General features: G+C 42.0%; 1 protein-coding gene across 1 annotated transcript in view; it reads left to right on the forward strand.

The window, feature by feature from the left end:
* LOC117610988 (sodium channel protein Nach) overlaps positions 1–17,840 on the forward strand; it is a 28,230-nt gene that overhangs the window by 1,357 nt on the left and 9,033 nt on the right. The window contains exons 2-3 of the mRNA XM_076690698.1: positions 8–136; positions 1,788–2,011. The gene's annotated coding sequence lies outside the window, so the exon portion shown is untranslated. The remainder of the gene's footprint in view (positions 1–7; positions 137–1,787; positions 2,012–17,840) is intronic.

Below are 17,840 nucleotides of genomic sequence, written 5' to 3' on the forward strand. Positions count from 1 at the left end.
TCGGCAGTTTCAGATACACCAGGCAGTATTTTTCACCCGAGTGTTCCCGCAGTCTTCCTTTCCTTCGCATCCAAATGGCAAATGCAGTATCTTAGAATATACAAAGAATCAACGTAGACAGCTTCAACGTGAAAAGGTTTTTTATTTTATATTAATTATTTTTATTTTTTATGGAAGTAGTAGCTGCTTACATAATTAATTTCTTATATCACTTTTTACACCTTTAATTATTTTAAATTAACTCTCGCGTGCGAAAAATGCTGGGTCTAATGATACGAAATTTTTCTATCAGATATTCTAATCATTTTAATTATAATAATAGAAAAAAATGACCCAGCATCGACCGTCCGAGGGTTTAACGAACACGGTCGTTAAGATTGATTAATACAGAAATATAGATATAAAAAGGTAGAAACTTTTAATTAAGCCGAACGAGGGCTACGAGAAAAAAGAGAAAGACGATCAGGGAAAAGACTATGGAACGTAAAATTCTGGTTAGCAGCGGTCCGCATTTCGCGTGATTCTAGGTGTAACGCGCAATGTGCAGGCTCAGCATTTCATTTGAGAGGCAGACACGAGCATTGGATATGGAATCCACTTCTTTTCTTTTTTCTTTTCCTTTTTCTTTATGCACCAACAAACTTCATTTCTCTGTCTCTTTCTTTGCCATTGTCATTTAACCTCAGGGTAACTCTGGGGAAGAAATATTTGCTACACGTGCAGCGAACAGTTTCGAATTTCGATGAATTTCATTTCCTACAACCTTGTCGTTGCAATTTGATTCTTCGGTCTTCTATATCACCAGAGAAACAATTATTTTATTTTTCATATTCCTCTATGCGGGAAATCAAAAATAAGAAACGATGAAATTAGGGTTTTAATTAGCATAAGTAATAAAAATAGAAGGAGTTTGCAATTTAAATCGAAGGATCGTTTTATCGGGAACATTTGGCTGGCTCGTAGGCTTGAAAACGCGAAACATTGGCACCAGTTTTCATGAACGAACAACCGCCCCGTCGTTCTCGCTTCCCTCACTTTATTTGCAACGCCGTTTCTGCTGACACCGCCGCTCGACGATGAATCCATCGAGATGGAACGTCGGTAAACAAAACGTTCACCTCTTTCGGTGAAACCCGCAGCCTAGCTTGACGTGGAACAGAACCGTTCATAAGACCATGCATATCTACATATGTATATATGTATGTACATACATATATCCGTAAAATCGCGAACGCGAATAATTCTGTTCGCAATTATAACAACGATCGTCAGAAATTTGGCCAAATTACACTTGGTCAAGCACAATTAATCAGATTATCCTCGATTATTTATTACCTACTTGTATATTTCAATCACGCAGGACATATATAATAATATAAATGTTTGCCGATTTAATTGAACGCGTTGAAATGTATTATCGACGGATCGAATGACCGGTATCGAAGTTATACGCTTAGAAGCGCGAAAAGTAAAGCGCGTTTTCAGCGGCTGTCAAGCGGCAAGGTGGATAAAGTTCTAACGAGGATTTAACTAACTTGTCCGCAGGGGTCGGTTGACAATGGGCTTGTCTTCGACCCTCGCCGACCCTCTGAACAGACGTCGCTCGTCACACTGACAGATTGACTGATCGCTCTTTCAACCAGCTTCCTACTAGTTTTCTTCTCATTGTTAACATTATAACGCGTTTGTCTCGTTTAGATGATAATCAATTGTATTACTGAATTTTTTCAAAGATAAAGTTAAAAGATTCGTCGATTAATCGTTGCTATGGCATCGTTTTTGAATAGAAACAAGGAGACTCGAAGTATCAGGTTTCGTAACAGCCAGTTGGCAAGCGATAGCTAGTCAATGGCGAACGAACGAGCCTCATAGGTGTCGAGGGTGTATCGGATGAAGCGGATGGAGCGGACGAACCGGATGAAACGGATGGACCGAGTGCGAGAGGGTTTATCGTGTACGAAGGACAAGTCGTGGAGAGGAACGAAAAAGAAGGCTGTGGAACGAACTAGAGGTGAGACCAGCTTTATTGTCAAGTCACGCGGACATCGTGGCCTATCTCTATCTCCTGCCGTCACCCCTTGTGCGGCTTTCCTCTCTGACACCCCCTTACTTTGTGACGTACACGTTGCCCCTTCGATCTTTCCTCTTTCGCTACGTGATGCACCATCTCGTTCACCTACCTTTTCTCTCTCCACTATGTCAGTCAATTTTAGATAAATAATGGCAAACACGTCTACACTTAACAAATTTTAGACGAACCATCGTCGTTTCGTAAATTTTTCACGGTTAAAAGAACACCGCACTTTGAGATCCACTTTAGGAATAAGAGTTTCAAGGATTCTTATAAAATGTCAAAGGGAAGTAGGTTTCAACTTAATATTCAAGGCAGCTTTTATTTACTTTTTTATTTTATTTAATAATTATTCAGTTACATTGTATCAGAGTGCAGGTTCAAATACTCTGGCAAGAATTGTTTTGTCACCGCTTGTTTACACCGGTTAATCGCACTTCCTTCGAAGGATTGATATCGCAGTTAGGAATTATCGCGGACCACACGCATAACTGTTGGTATGCTCGCAACACTCTGATATGTTCTCCAACGATTAGATTAGAATATAGGGTGTCTGATGTCATTCGATTGATCGTACACAACAATGTGTAAACTCGAGTAGGACGATGTATAGTAGTGGGATAACGAAGAAATTAACGAGCAGCGTTAATTATTTTCCAAAGTTCGTAGTTCGAACGGTCCAGGACCACCCTGAGACTCATAGTTAATTATACCAATCCTAGTCGCTAGAAAATCTAATGAAAATTCTTATTTTTAACGAAATGCCTGGAGAAAGAGGAGTTCCATGTTGAACTACCTTTCCGGGCAAGGTGAACGAAATGAAAAGGACAAATCAATCGGTCCTCCTCATTTCGTCTAGCAGCTTTAAGCTGGTGACGTCACGTTTACTCTCACCGGTTAGAGAAGGTGGAGAAAGGGAAGATTTGGCGACGCCAGCATCTTTCACTTCTGATGACGGTGTAGGTTCGCGGTGGTTGATGACGCGGCACATAGGTTATATCCGTACCTACATAGATACAGTAGCTGGTACACGTTCACACACGAGTACCGTCTCTCTCCATATGTATATACACGCTATACATCATACATTCTTATCCATATTCACCATATAAACGAATGAACGAAAGCTGCAGTGGGACGCGGAACTAAGGAGATGACGAAGACGTCTACCTTGACCTAGACCCTCGATCCTCGATCCACGTTGAATGGCCATAGCGACAACTACCTTCTATTCGTTTGATTAACATTATAAGAATGTTGAGTAAATTTTGGAGAAATCATTTGAGAAGGTTGTTGAAATCGTCGAGTTATATCAATGAAAGTAGCGTAATGACCCTGAAGAATGCCACCGTGACCCAGTCGGACAGTTGGGTCGTCAAACAGAATCGATATTCGCTAATCAGATCAAACCACCCTACCTCTTTCAACTGGATGACCACATACACAATCACGAGACTCGCACGTGAATACTTTATACATATTCTCCCTTTCTCTTCGTTGATCACTCATACGTTGGAAAGTTTACTTTTCTTTTTCTCGATCGATCGATACTTTTTTCCTTTTATTCTTCTTCCTTGGCGGTTGCGTGAAACATACGCTGGACCTTACGGCCGTCTTCCGTCCGTCTTCCGCCCGTCTTCCGCCAGTAAAGGGGACCAGGGAACGACTAGTTCCTTCCTAGGCGTATACGAACAGTGATTTAGTGAGATCCGATCTACGAGTGGAGACCAGAGACCGATCAGTTGGCTCATAAATATTAGCTGGTTTTTTTTCCACGCATACAAAAGCACACAGACGAACGCGTTCGTTTTCGTTTCTCTTCTTCTTCTTCTTCTAAAGAAAAGTTCTCTTACCAATGACTTATTTTTCTTCTCGTGTCATTCGTTTTTTTTCCAAATTTCTAAATAAAAGAGGGAACGCGTTAATATAATTCGAGCACTTTTTTTTTACAAAATTATGTACAATTCCAAGTTTTGTCTCCCCAAACAGGGAGAAAGGTAATCTAAAAGATTCTTTTTCTTAATACGCTGAAGTTTCAACCGCACCCCGACTATTTCAGCAATTATAGTTATAATAGGGTGGCTGGCAAATGAGAGGCAAGGGAGATGGTAATAGGTGGTCCGTTTCCGAGGCACTAGCTTAACTACACTTTTATAGCGCTTCTCGACTTTAAACGGATAATTTTTATCCGGTAAGCTGCCGTCGTGGATTCCAGCTCCTACCAAACGCCGTCACAGAATACGGTGGGGGGGTTAACTGTACCGCCCTCGATGTCCCCAAGCGACCCCTCGTAAAATTAAGTCAAACAGCCACGGGGTGCCGGCACTCGTTTTTCCCCGTTCCTGTTAAGAGGAACATCGAGGCGACGCTGGTTACGCTAACCAGAAAGAAGGGTGAGTCTCCAATTGCTCAGGGTGACGTTGACGACGCCTTCCTTTGCTATCTCCGAAGAAATTATACATATTTTCTTCAGACATGTTATTAACACTTGGCTATTTTCTTCTAAGACTGATCATTTCAATGATTTTGAATGTAGAAATTGCAAATTAGAGTAGAAACTAGTTTGCTCCTTAATTAGAGTGATTAATAATAACCGTAAGAAATAATTGTTAACAAAGTTTGTCCGGGCATTGATTTTCGAGCCTCGAGCCTCGGTGAACTTGGAATCGCATGATTGCGGGGATGCAATGCGAAAGTTCCTCCCCGTTTGGTCAAATGGAATTACTTTTATCGTCGTGGTAGACGACGACGATTCGATTCACGGTCGTTCATGCGAGTCATAGCCAGGGAGGATTGGCGTTGCGAGCCGCGTTTCGCTAAGGCCAGAACTGATCGTGTTTTCCGGCATTACGCCGTGCAACTCCTTCTTTCTTCTTTAACTGTTCGCGCATCAATCACCAGTCATCAGGGTGATTGACGAGTGATATCGTTAACGGTTTTAAGATCCCCTCGAGACGCGTGCAATCCGCTAGATAACCTCGTTAAACGTCACCCTTGCTTCGCGATACGCTATCTACTTCCTTTGATAGTTTGCTTCCTGATTTTCAACGATCGAAACCAAAAAATCAATCGTTAGTATCATCTGTGACAGCGAACTTACACCTGTTAAGTAGAGTTACGATTACGACCCTCTTTCATTTCCATAGAATACCATACGTACGATCAAGGACGGTAGATACATTTAGTAATTGCAGGTTGAATGAGGGAATTTGAAAGGTGGGATGGACCATATTCTCAGGAAGAAGAGGCGCTCGAACACGTTGCTCGACGAAACGAGAGGGTGGTCGTGGGGGTGGTGTCCAGGGGTAGCAACTCTCGCGCCGTCGCTCTCCATGAGGTTCCCTGTTCCCATGGTATGGGAAATACCTATCCAGTTGTAGGGTCGTACTCCTCGTTGGAATCGAGGCGCCTGCCACCACTGGCCCCGCCTACTCACGATACAACCTTCAACCCTCGCACACCCCCAATGGCCAGTTATTATTATCATTCTACCAGACTCGATACCCCTTCCATCTACCACCTCGTCCTTCCACCTCTCCATCATGTTCCTCCTCCTCCTGCAACACTCACGTTGAACTCACTCTATACATCCTTTTGCTTAAATTGCACCAGCTGTAGTAAAACTGTACGTTGTATAAACATAGAAAGGTGCATCGAGCTTTGAGAAAGCATCGTCTTCGAAACGAAAGTGTAGAATTTTCATAGATTTAAGATTCTTATAGTAAGTAATTCTTATTCTTTACAATATTATGGAAATTTGAGATTACGTGGAATAGATAATGTATAGTAATTAGTCGTGAGTACTATATCGTGCACCTACTCGGGTTGCCGAGCTTCACCCATGCTTCTGAATCGTTCGAGGGTTAAATGTCTCGGCAATGATTTACAGGAACGAGAGAAAGAGAAAGATACGATTCTATCTGTTCGTGCATTCATCAACGTGATAGACGCAAAGTGCTCACCTATATCCGCGTGTTTCCATCCTCGAATTAAACGACGAATCGATAGTACGCGAATGAATCAACGTATAGGAAAAACTTAAACGAACTATGTAGAAACATCGATCTGCTCGCAATAGGGAATTGAACCAGGATTAAGTTAAAACGGCACAATCTCCGGAACATCTGCACGGTACACGTAGGGACAATATGGACCGCGGAGCTGTTTAGCATTTTTATGCGAGCTGCTGCTGACAGTTTATTTTATTATACACCTAGGCGACTGGCCATCGTCCATCCTCTAGCAGAATTCATAAGTCAAGTCCATTGTAACAATATTTATGTGCATTTAGCGATTCTTAATTTAATCTGAAAGACTATTAAGAAAATTCATTTAAAAAATCCAATAACCACCTGTAAACATTGAAAGTGTTCGAAAAAAGGGTACACGCGTGTCGACAGCGTTGAGTCTCGAATCAGCAATGAAATTTACGAGCTGCTTCCCCAGGCAAGCTTCTTCCAGCGATTTCGCGTAAACTACCCTGCAGAGGGTATCCATGGTCCCGTCGACTTGCACTCGATTAGCATGACAACGCGGTCCAAGAGTAGTTTGTCGCTTGCCTTTACTCCCAGTCCGTGCGTGTACGCGCTCGTGTGTTGGAAACTGCTCGAGGGTCGCGAGAGAGGGTGGACGGCTGTCAGGCAGTATTTTTTATCTAGTCACGGTCAACTGGCTGATCGGTTCGCCCGCCTATTATTAGCGCAGCACACAACCTTCGTTCAGGGTCTATTGTGACCCTTATACCGATAGGTGGATCGTGTATGTGTGAGCAAGAGAAAACGAGATAGAAGGGAGAAAGCTACCCCCGTATGTCCATCTACGGTAAGGTTGCCAGCTTATGGGCCACCTAGCCTCGAAGCAATAGCCGACCGTGTTCCTCGAAGGGTGGACAACCCCTTTGCCTCTTTCCCCATCCCCAAGGTTTTAGGTTTTATCTTTTTAGTATTATTGCGCGATCGCCGCACCGACCACCTCCCTCGAAGAAAGTGGTCGATCGGTGCCGGTTCTGATCTAACAACTGCCGATTCGAACGGCAGAGAATCGGTCTGATTAGCATAAAAACGAGGAGCCGCAATTCCTTGTCGTTCGCGACTCGATTGGTCACGACGGCAATCTCTGTCGACCTGTATCCTACGTTATCTAACATACTTTATTTTGTAAAATTACTTCAGAATTCTTTTATAAATGAAGAATTTAATTTTTAAGGGTCGAATAGCTTTGGAAAGAAATCGGAGAAAGTTGATGCCAGAGGAACGGTGGTTAGACGAGGTGGAATAATAACGGGCGGGTTCCTAGTTCGGGATATATGTATCAATGGGATTCAATATCGAAATGATCCGATAGCCGTGTGTAAGCATGCGTGCACGCATCAGGGTCTCGTGTGCGTTCTACGAGGGATCTTCGTCTACATAACTTACATATATGTAGTAGCCATAAAGATAGCGCGTATCAGATAGCGTACTATACCGAAAGAGAAATGGAGACATAGTATTTTTCGTTGCTTCAAACTGCCATTTATCCAAAGCCACTCCAATGAACGTTTTCTTTTATTTCTGACACACGTTTCATAGGGAAACCTTAATTATTCTTCTATAAATTAGTTGCTATAAATTGGCGCTATTGTGAAAATTCCTGTTAAAACGTTTGGAAAAAGGCCGGAAGCTATGGTGTCTTTGGAAGTAGATTAAGATTTTTATAACAAAAATTCAGCAAAATTCCTTCTCAATGTAGAATTCTTCTCTAAAATCTATACACACCGGAAGCATAGCATCTCGGTATGTAGTTCTTTTCCGCTCGGTCAAATTTCAGAGAATACTACTGAATTTGAAATTCCGAAAATTCGGCTTTCCGCCCGTTAGATTCTTTGTCCCATTACCCGATAATATATTACTCTGAACGTTCGAATTTACATATTAGTTTGATTCATGTTCCAGGATATCTAAATATAGGGTCCCATTGAACGTGTTCAGGAAAAAAATGGTAATTTTGCATGAGAAAATAATAAAATAAAAGAACGAAAGTTGTTGGGTGCTCGAGACGTTTTATGGGTGTCGATGATTCGAGGGATAAAAAGAAATTTAGTGGCAGTGGGGGGATAGTTTAGTTTGTTGGAAATGTTAAAATCGGCCCGGTTCCCATACTTCGGGATAGATTGAAGAATTTAGCAGCCGGGCAAATAAGGTTAAGTAGGTGCAGATTGAGTGGAGCGTGGAAGCCAGACAATGGAAAAGCAGGAGGGGTAAAGGGGTAGGAGTCGAGCGTAGCCGCGTACCCCTCGTAGCAGAGAATCGAAGCCCCATCGTGTGGTCGCAACTGTGGATAGTATCGGATGAACTAGCCGCGAGCTACTTGCTTCTATTATGCCAATAGTCGACTCTAGGTAGGCTAGGGTCATCTGCAATTGGATCATACTTGACACTCGGGTATGCTAGGCCAACTGATCGTTACATTCTTGTACGTTTTAAACCGAGTCGTTTCAACGAGAACAAGTCGTCTTTCTAATGTATACGAGTATTATTGGATTATTTTTAGATTTTATTGGATTAGCTGAGCTGGAATCATCTTTCAATTGGATCGCGTTTAACACACTCTCAGCTGATTCTTACTTTTCCTACTCTCAATGGAGTTATTTCAATCTGACGTATCAATCGAAATATTTTATAATGTTATCTCTATCATGGTAGCGTTACCATTGTCTAGGATCATCCGTAATTATAAGTGGATCACGTTTGAAAACAAGGCGATTATGATATGTCTTACACATGTACCATATATAAAAGAGTTATTTTAATCAAAACTAAATACTTATCTATGGAATATTCTTCTATAGGATGTAAGAAAGTATCAACTTAAATTATTCTGTTTACAGTTTACAATATCGTGACAAGGTAGCGCGGATTACCTGATCGATCAACACAATCAGATTAATTGTTACGAATGAAAGAAAGCGGAAGCTAATTTAAAGGGAACTAGGGTAAAAATATTTTCCACTGTTACGGCCGAGTTTCGGTGATTTATCGCTAAATAGGGAAGGGGGTGTTTGCAAGGGCAGCGAATTGTTTAAAATAGACAGTAAAGGGGATTTAAATGGTCCCCAGGCGTGTATAGAGACGGGGGTCGTCACTGTAAAGCGAATCGAATTTTCAACCGTGTAAATTCACTCGAGTATCCGAGGGGAGGACACGTACCGTGACCACGATCATATAACCCCATAGATATCCATTAAATTACTAAATAACAAAGTACGTTGATAATTAACTCTAGATGACACTAATCATTCTTATGGTGTAACGATCCTATGCCTGAGATAATTTTCAAACAGACATCGCTTGCGATAAAAATTTTGTTCATTAGAAATTTATTCGGTTTTTGTGCTTTTTCATTTATTGCCTGGAAGTCATATAGAATTTGTTTGTTTAAAAAAAAAAAAATGAAATTCAATTGCACGTGCGATGAACGTGCAGCGATACGTCAGGATGCGTATCCAGAGGTACACGAACAGAGGGTGCGGGGATGAATGGTAGAGAAGGAAGAATCAGAGGAACGCTATGGCCACCCTTAACGAGGCTAATACGCTCGTCACGAACCAACCAGTCTACTACCCCATGTCACGTCCCGTACGACGTGTTATTAATGTCGCGCTTCGGCAAACGCTATACAACTGTTGAACGTGTCACGTTGATGGTCCGCGTTGCGTTTCGCGAAACGCTTACAATTCCCTCGAATAGCTACCGTCAATCCTCTACATTCTACATTAAAATCTTAATCACACCGAGTGTTTTATTATGAAAGTGAATCAAACGACGTCCAATTTCTAATTTCTTTACCAGGGCGTTAATGAAACAGATGAAATTAAGGGATACACAGAATATTGTCATCTGAACGGAAGAATGATTTAGAGTTGGAAGTAGGCACGTAGGAGTTCGCCAATATCCACAGAACATAAATGTTTTACATGCAATAAGGCGTTCCCCCGGCTAGTCGCGGCTGGACGAAACTGTCCGCAGTCGAATTTTATTACTTGACCGCAAAGGGGCTTTCCTCGTGAAAAAGGCGCTGCAACCAGGGCTGAAGGTGTAAAAAAACGCTGCTCGTATAAATGCAGCAGACACACTTGATACTCCATTGTAATTTCTAACGCGTGCACATCGAGTTAAACTGAATTAACCCTTAAATGTTATTTCTGGGGGTGAGGATTTCTAAGAAACATGGAATTATATGGCTATGATTGCCTCGGTAATCGCTCTTTTGAAATTTTCAATTTGTTAAATAGCTATACCGTATAGTATAATGGTGACACATGCAAATGCCAGTATGTAACATACGCGATTTATGACGGTCAGTTTATTGAAATGGGTGGCCAACTCTCATCCCTAAAAACGTTCCTCGCTCTTCTTATGGTATATGTACTATCTACCTAAGCATGGACACTTATACATACATAGATGGGTGCACACGTGGAGGAGACACAAGTTTCTGCATTCGACGGCGGGAAGTAACGCTTCCATAGGATGAGGGGTCCAACTTTCTCGCTGTTGTCTCCTGGTAAATCTTTAATATTCTATTTAATATCGAGGCTGGCTGACAGACCACGGCCACCTACGGTTGTATAAATCAAACGGGAGATATTGGCCGGTGTGCTTTTTGCTTTTTCCTTTTTGCTAGCTACGGGGCGAGCCTCTATAATTGTTTTTACGGATTATAAATTTCGTTTTTTACACCGGCACCATTCGATTCCAATCTATCCCGAGCATCTCCATTCGTCTTTCAATGAAATTCTCAATGATTTATGTTTTACTTGTTCCAGAGTAAATAGTTCGGTCGAATTAAAACGATAGAAAAATTAATGAAAAGTTTTGATATTTATCGATGGAGCTTATAGGATTTTTTTTTAATCAGCTATCGTTTCATAGCAGGCATCCATATTTATATCGTATACCAGGAACAGATAATATTTATGGGGTATTCGTTGGAGAATCACGAGCGAAACCCCTCGTTCCCCCTTTTACCGGGGCATCAACATGATACAGTAGCGTTTAGACGGGAGTTCAGGGGTTAAGAAGAGATTTTGGGGTCGCGTTAATTAATACCACGCTACTGGCACACCCCTGTAAGCGCAACACTTGGGCACTAACTACGACTTAAGCCGCCATTAATTCACATCAACGTCTTACTATGGGTAGGGGGTTGGTGACTTGCATACTTCTTGCCAAACTGCGATAAGTGGCTAGCCACTCGAACAATTTACCATATTCTTAACGATGAAAAAAATTACTATTTATTATAATAGGCAGAGAAGTAAAATGACAAAAGTATTTACACGGAGAAAGATTCTAAGAAAAAGAAGGAGAAAGAGTGGCAGTGGTGGTTTTCACGGTAGTCGATGTCTCTGAACGATAACCAAGCTACCTTTTCGTCACGCACGCGTCTCATGTAACCCAGTGGACCTAGAACATAATCCCTGTCAACTCTAAGAAAATAATGATCGCACGATGCGTCTGTGATTTTACGGTACGTATATAGAGCTCCTGTTACATTGTATCGAGCGAATAAATTACCAGCGCGAAAATAACTCTGCAACATAATACTCTGGATCTTAATCGAAGATAATGCGAGCGTTGATTGTTTTATAGTTGAAGGTATAAAACGGTAGCTTTCGGTCGTGTCGTAATAAATTCGGCACAGATGACGATTCGAATCAGAAGCTGGTTGTAACAAGTAAAAGGGAAACTATGTTGACACGCTTATTCTGTGCTTCTGAAAATCCTCTACGTCTGGGTGGATCTTTCCCGTTGGTTAAGCCGATCATTGTCGCAGTAACAAGCCAGCTATTGACAGGTCTCGTTCTCGTATGGCAGTTACATACCTATGGTACGTATGTGTGCAAGGGTGGACACAATCTCAAAGAAGGGGACATACGAGGATGAGAGAAACCACGGTTTGACCAGTGTGCGGTGGTGTTACGCTACTACTACGGGGGCCACATACTAATGGGGTATTACCTTAACACCCTCTATCCCGACTCTCCTTCAGTTAGTTACTCCTCGGGGATGTGGAAGAAAAGGAGATTCCTCCAACCCCTCCTCGACACTTCTCCTTTCTCGTCAGGCGACGCGAGACCAACATTCTCTTCTCCTCCTTACACCCGATTTCTTCCGTTTTTCTTTGTTTTTGATCGATCGTTCCTGGAGCAGAGACTACCTACGTACCGACGTAAATCGTTATCGAGCCACTTCCACGTCTGTTGGATAACTCCGGCTCCGAAATCGAATCGTTTACCAAACGTCGATGGGGTTGAACGGTCGACGAAAGAATTTCTTTAGTGGCTGGATGCATCATTGAAATTAATTTTCTACTTTTCTACATAGTCCATGGATCTTTCCAATGGAAGAGAAGAATTTCCAATTGTCGTCGAAGAAATTTCTTTGTAAAATGAGGTAAAATTGAAGAGGGAAACGATTAGAAGAGACAAGAGCGATCAGTTCGGAACGGATAAATCTCGAAGAAGAAGGAATTGCAAATGGTTTTGATCGCGACTATCGGCTGGAGTTGTGTCGACACTCATCGTCAGATGCCCGATCGGAGAGATTCCTTCGGAAACAATAAGACGAGCGATTTCTGCTGGCGATAGGTTAGCCAAAGGTGGGGAGAGGACTGCATGAATTTCAATCGACATCTTATCTGGTACACGAGCGAACCTCGAGTGCCAGTGGATCGTGATCAAGTGGACCTCCATGGCGAGGACAATACACGCTGCGGCCGACAAGTGACAATACGCTATCAGGGTCGTTCGAAGCGTATTGCTCTTTTGTCCGAGCCACTACACCTGCCATACGTACTTGAACAAGTTCATGGAAAGTGTCAGGACTGACCCGGCCGTGGATTACCGACTGAACATCGCCACGAGGGTTGTTCAAAGCTGTTCTAAGGATAGAAGGTGGGTGGGCAAGTATTACCAACGGTGATAAGCTGTTCCATGCCAAAAGAGAAATTACTCGATTCTGAAAGTAAAACCACCGCCAGCATATTAAAACTTTGTCTCAAGACTTTTCAGCCTTTCTACGCGTTCAATCCGATCCCTTTATCACGAAACCGTCAACCCTCCTTCGTACGGTTATACGATTTGACCCATGCCACAGGGGTAAGTTCGGACAGCATACGATAGGATTTACTGCTACAGACATATTTCAACTTCCGATCCAAGAAGTTCGACGAACACCCGCTACCTTATATTTTTCTGCCTTATCGAACAGTCTTTTTAGAATCGTGCATAACGAGAAACGGATAAATGGTATTGCTTCAAGTAAGGAAATATCTTTTGATGTACCCACGCAAAATTGAAAACTATTCAACTGATTTAACAAACTATCGATAATAACCGAACGAAACGAAAGAAAAATATTCGTGGAACGTTAGTACCAGCATAGAAGAGGATCTCTTTTTCAAGAGAAGAATAACGATCCTTCGAGATACTCGTTCTTCCGTAAGATCATCATGAAAGCAATTATGTAATGTACCCCGGGGAACATGGTCTCTGGAGATTCGAGACAAAGCGAAAATAGTGAAAGGAAAACAGTGATAAACGACGAACAGAAAATATCGTTCAACGATAAGAACCGATTGATTAATTGCCATCTAGAAAAACAAAATCAAATCTCCGTCACTTTAGAATTGAAACGGAATAGAAACGAATCGATGGAAACGTGCAATGATTATCCTTCGACATCGAGGACGAAATGTCCACTTGTACGTGCGAGAAAAGAAACAAAAATAGAGGGAATAAAAGGATAAAGAAGAAGATCGAATCGAAAGGCTGGTAAATTAGACGACGATTGTTCGGTTCCAAGGACCGCAACCGAAGGCCACTAATCAGAATCTTACACTCGCCCCTCTTGAACGAAACGAGGACGGTTCTTCGAGTATATAACTCCTCGCTAAGATTCTCGAGAGGACTCGTGAAAGTCAGAACTGGTGCTAACTCGACTTTACTAACGGGCAATCAGATCGCCTCTGTTGGGACAACAAACTCTTCCACTCCACCCTCGCGCTCTTCTACTTCGTTCCTTCCTTCGTTTCTTCCTTCGTTCGGTCGTCCGCTTGTATAGCTTATTTATCGAAGAAGTTAAGTTAGCCGGGGTTAAACAGCAGTAAATTCACCCCAAGAGGAATGGACATCGCGACTTAATTGCCTCTGCCCGATTCCTTCCTCTATCGATTGGATAACGATGATTTCTAACGTCCTATTTGATGTTACAAAACTTGTAACTACTCTAAAAGATAATCATTTCTCCGATAGCAGATTTTATTTTCACTCAAAAATTTATTCCCTTTTATCTTGAATAATCTTTGCTTTTGTTAGATACAAGTATTGAACATTGAACGGTGCAGACAAGAAGCAACCAGTTAACAACTAGGTTAATACATACTTTATTATGATGCGCGAGTCACGTGCTGGAGAAAATCCTCTCGAGACCTGGATAATATCTATTCGTCGGACGTGTACGGGGAATGTCAGCAGCTGTATCCCGTAGACTGTAGACGATCTGATCGAGGATATCTTGCATCCCGATTTCCCGTAACCCTACGCACTACAACCAGCGAGGGAGAAATCTAAAGAGTGTGGGAGGGCTTAGTCGAGTTATACCTCTCCTCTTATTGTCCCATTTACACTTACTCCTTTATATCCGGTATATTTTTATAATACTTCTATTCGATTCGCGTAAGGCAATTTGACGAAAGAAAGAATTGTTTAAGCGATAGACTAGACTAGCAAACACGATATCTTTAAGCATAGTTAAGGTACCAGCAGCGATTAGTTGGAGCATTAAAAGAAACGAAGGAAACGTTATTAGCCAGCAGGAATCGGACGCGTTATCTCCGCGCTCAATTAGACCCGTAAAGAATCGCGTATACCCCATTGATCCTCTTTGCTTCTGCTTGCAGTCCATCCACCCTTCGACCCTTTTTTTTCCTTTTCTATGTCCTTTATAAAATATCGTATTAATTTGACATCTTTTCTGGATTTTCATTAGAGAACGACAGCTGTTATCGTGGCACAGTCGTCGTCTTGCAAAAATATTAGTTAAAGATGAAGGGTGTACGTGAAAATTCTGAAAAATCTGGTAATAATTTCTTACTCGTACGTTTAACGAAAGCAGTGACTCACACGATTTTATGTGCCATGTACGATCAGCATCTCTAACCGTCTTCTTTTTTTTTTTTTTCTCTCTGTTCCGAAGAAAGCACCACAGGGGTAGTATGTAAAAAGGCCATCAGCGATTCGGTAGCGGTAACGTCCTGACACTTTGCTAGAACTCCTGCGAGGGTCGTTACCACCGTCGTCTTTTCCCTTTTATGCGAACACAGTGCAACTGTTCACCGTCGATGCACCGTCGATCTCTACTGATCTCTACCGATCTGTACCGATCTGTATTGGAATTCCCGGAGACGCGCATGCCAGCAGTTACGGGTAACTACCTCGTCCTCGATTTACGATTCTCCGCGACTATAAACAATGGGTAAACGACAGGTTATTACCTACGTCAAAAAGTAAAGGGATGAGAAAGTGGGTGGACAGAGTAGAATTGCCAGTGCCCTGTCCTAAATATAAAAATATTAGAGATTAAAATATATTAAAAGGTGTAATTAAATTGAAATTTATTCCGATAAAGAGGATGAAATTGTGAGGTAGCGTAGGTACATCGAATAAGAAGGCGTTCATTGCCTTCATTTATAGGCACTGTACAAATGTGTAGATGGTTGTTGGGAGAATGAAGGGAACGGGAGCAGGACACGTAAAGCTCGATCGGTCCAGATATATAAGTATTCCCGAAGGCGAGGGGCAATTTGTCCCGGTCATTTGGCCAGTCCACGGGGACTCCCTGACTGTAATCCAATCACTAGCCACACTCTACTTCTGTCTCTTCTGTTCCAAAGATTTTCTCTCCTTCTTCCTTCCTAACAGACTTTCTCTCTTTGTCTTTCTCCAGTCACCCTCTTTCAATGGGATGCCCCGTCAGTCGTCATTCGTCAGTCGTCATTGAGACTACAGCAATCCTGACCGAATGACAATTATTGTGCACGGATTCTCTTTCAAAAATTAGATACATAGTAAGCTAAAATATAAGAAAAATTGATTTGCGTGCAAAGGAAATATTAGAATTTCTTCAATCTGTACTTCTTTTCCTTTGAAAACGAAATCCTACGTGAGAATGTGGAAATACGACGCATGAATTTTCACCAGAATCGTGCCTACGGGCGAATGGCATACGTGATCTTGATACAGAGGGGTTGCGCGAAAAATTAGCCTTGTTGAAAGACGGCCCTTTACGCGTTCGCCTTTCCTCCCCTTTTCCACCTTTTCCCTTTTTTTAAACTGACCCGACTTCCGTCTAATCTTTCTTCGAATCTTGCTTCACGTGCCTTTATCTCGAACAAAGCCTTCTCCTTGTTAACGCACGAAAACTTGTATCTTTTTATTTTCAGAACAAGGCCTTTCTTTTTTTAATTATTTATAAATTTTGCGGCTCACGGTTTTTATCCTCTAGAGAAACGATATATATCTCCTTGAAGAAGAGAAAGAGGTCTTTAATTTCTTTTCAACGGAAGAAAATGTTCCGTTCAATAGCCTCATCTGTTAGGTAGTTCCGGTACGTATACCGCGCTCAGATCCGGCCGAGCGGTACTGCAATTACCCTGCTGTGATTTAGAGCCCACCCGTTATAGACCAGTGAGTTTTGATTTACGATGCCTCGCGTGAAATTAATTTCAATTCGGTAATGTGTACGAATAATTCGTGGCGACTACGGTTACCTTGTCGAAAACTCTTTGACTAAGCTATTGGAAAGTTTCACCGTTTTCTATTAAAATTCAATTATAATTTTTGTTAAGTAAAATTTAATTCGAACCGATCCGATGGTAGACGTAGGTCTAATCTCCAAAGAAGCTCGGTTCTCTTTGCGAAAGGGAAATCTCGGTATCGGTCATCGAGTTTTCAATCTGGCGCAATACCGAAATTAATTTCAATCTACGTGGAGGTACGGTAAGATGGTAGCGGTCCACGCTCGAACGATCACGAATGCCGGTAAGATTGAGCCGATCCAACGGATTCACAGAAGCTTCTTAGATCTTCCGTGATGGTTTTCCTATCTATACACTATTGTCCAAAATTTCATACGTTTATTACTTGCAATTAATTATACTTGGAAGTATGTATCCGATGTTTTTATATGCAATTATAATAACGTATCGTTAGCATCGGTAAAACTACCCCTTTAGTCAGAAAGCATTCGTCAATGGTATTAATGTTTTAAGAATCGTAGAGGTGTTTTAAGCCGATTTAAGTTTTCATAATATTCAAGGTTAAAGTTTTTTAAACAGAGTTTAGGTATGGATGGGGATACTTTTGCGAGTAACTGTATATCTATAAATCGAGAGGGATGCCTGATCGTTTGAGCGTGGGGTGGGTTGGTGGTCGAGTTGGTAACGAGATTTCCTCGATGTCCACGAACGGTTTAAGCTCGGATCACGTTCAAGCGTTTAGCCTTCTTGCCTCGCTTCGTCTTCCTCGTAAACGTTCTCGACCGTTCCTTTTCTTTTTCCCTTCCTATTCCTCGTTACTTTCTCCTGTTACACTCTCTGTTCGTCGCCCTCTCGTTCATCCCCTTCTTTCGGATAACAGATAAAGCGGATACAGTGGGAAAGAAGCTCGGCGTAGCGGCAAAACGCTTCCGTTGGGCCGCGCGTATGATTTATTCCGGCGCGAACCACC

The sequence above is a fragment of the Osmia lignaria genome, chromosome 10 (assembly GCF_051020975.1).
Source record: "Osmia lignaria lignaria isolate PbOS001 chromosome 10, iyOsmLign1, whole genome shotgun sequence".
NCBI lineage: Eukaryota > Metazoa > Arthropoda > Insecta > Hymenoptera > Megachilidae > Osmia > Osmia lignaria.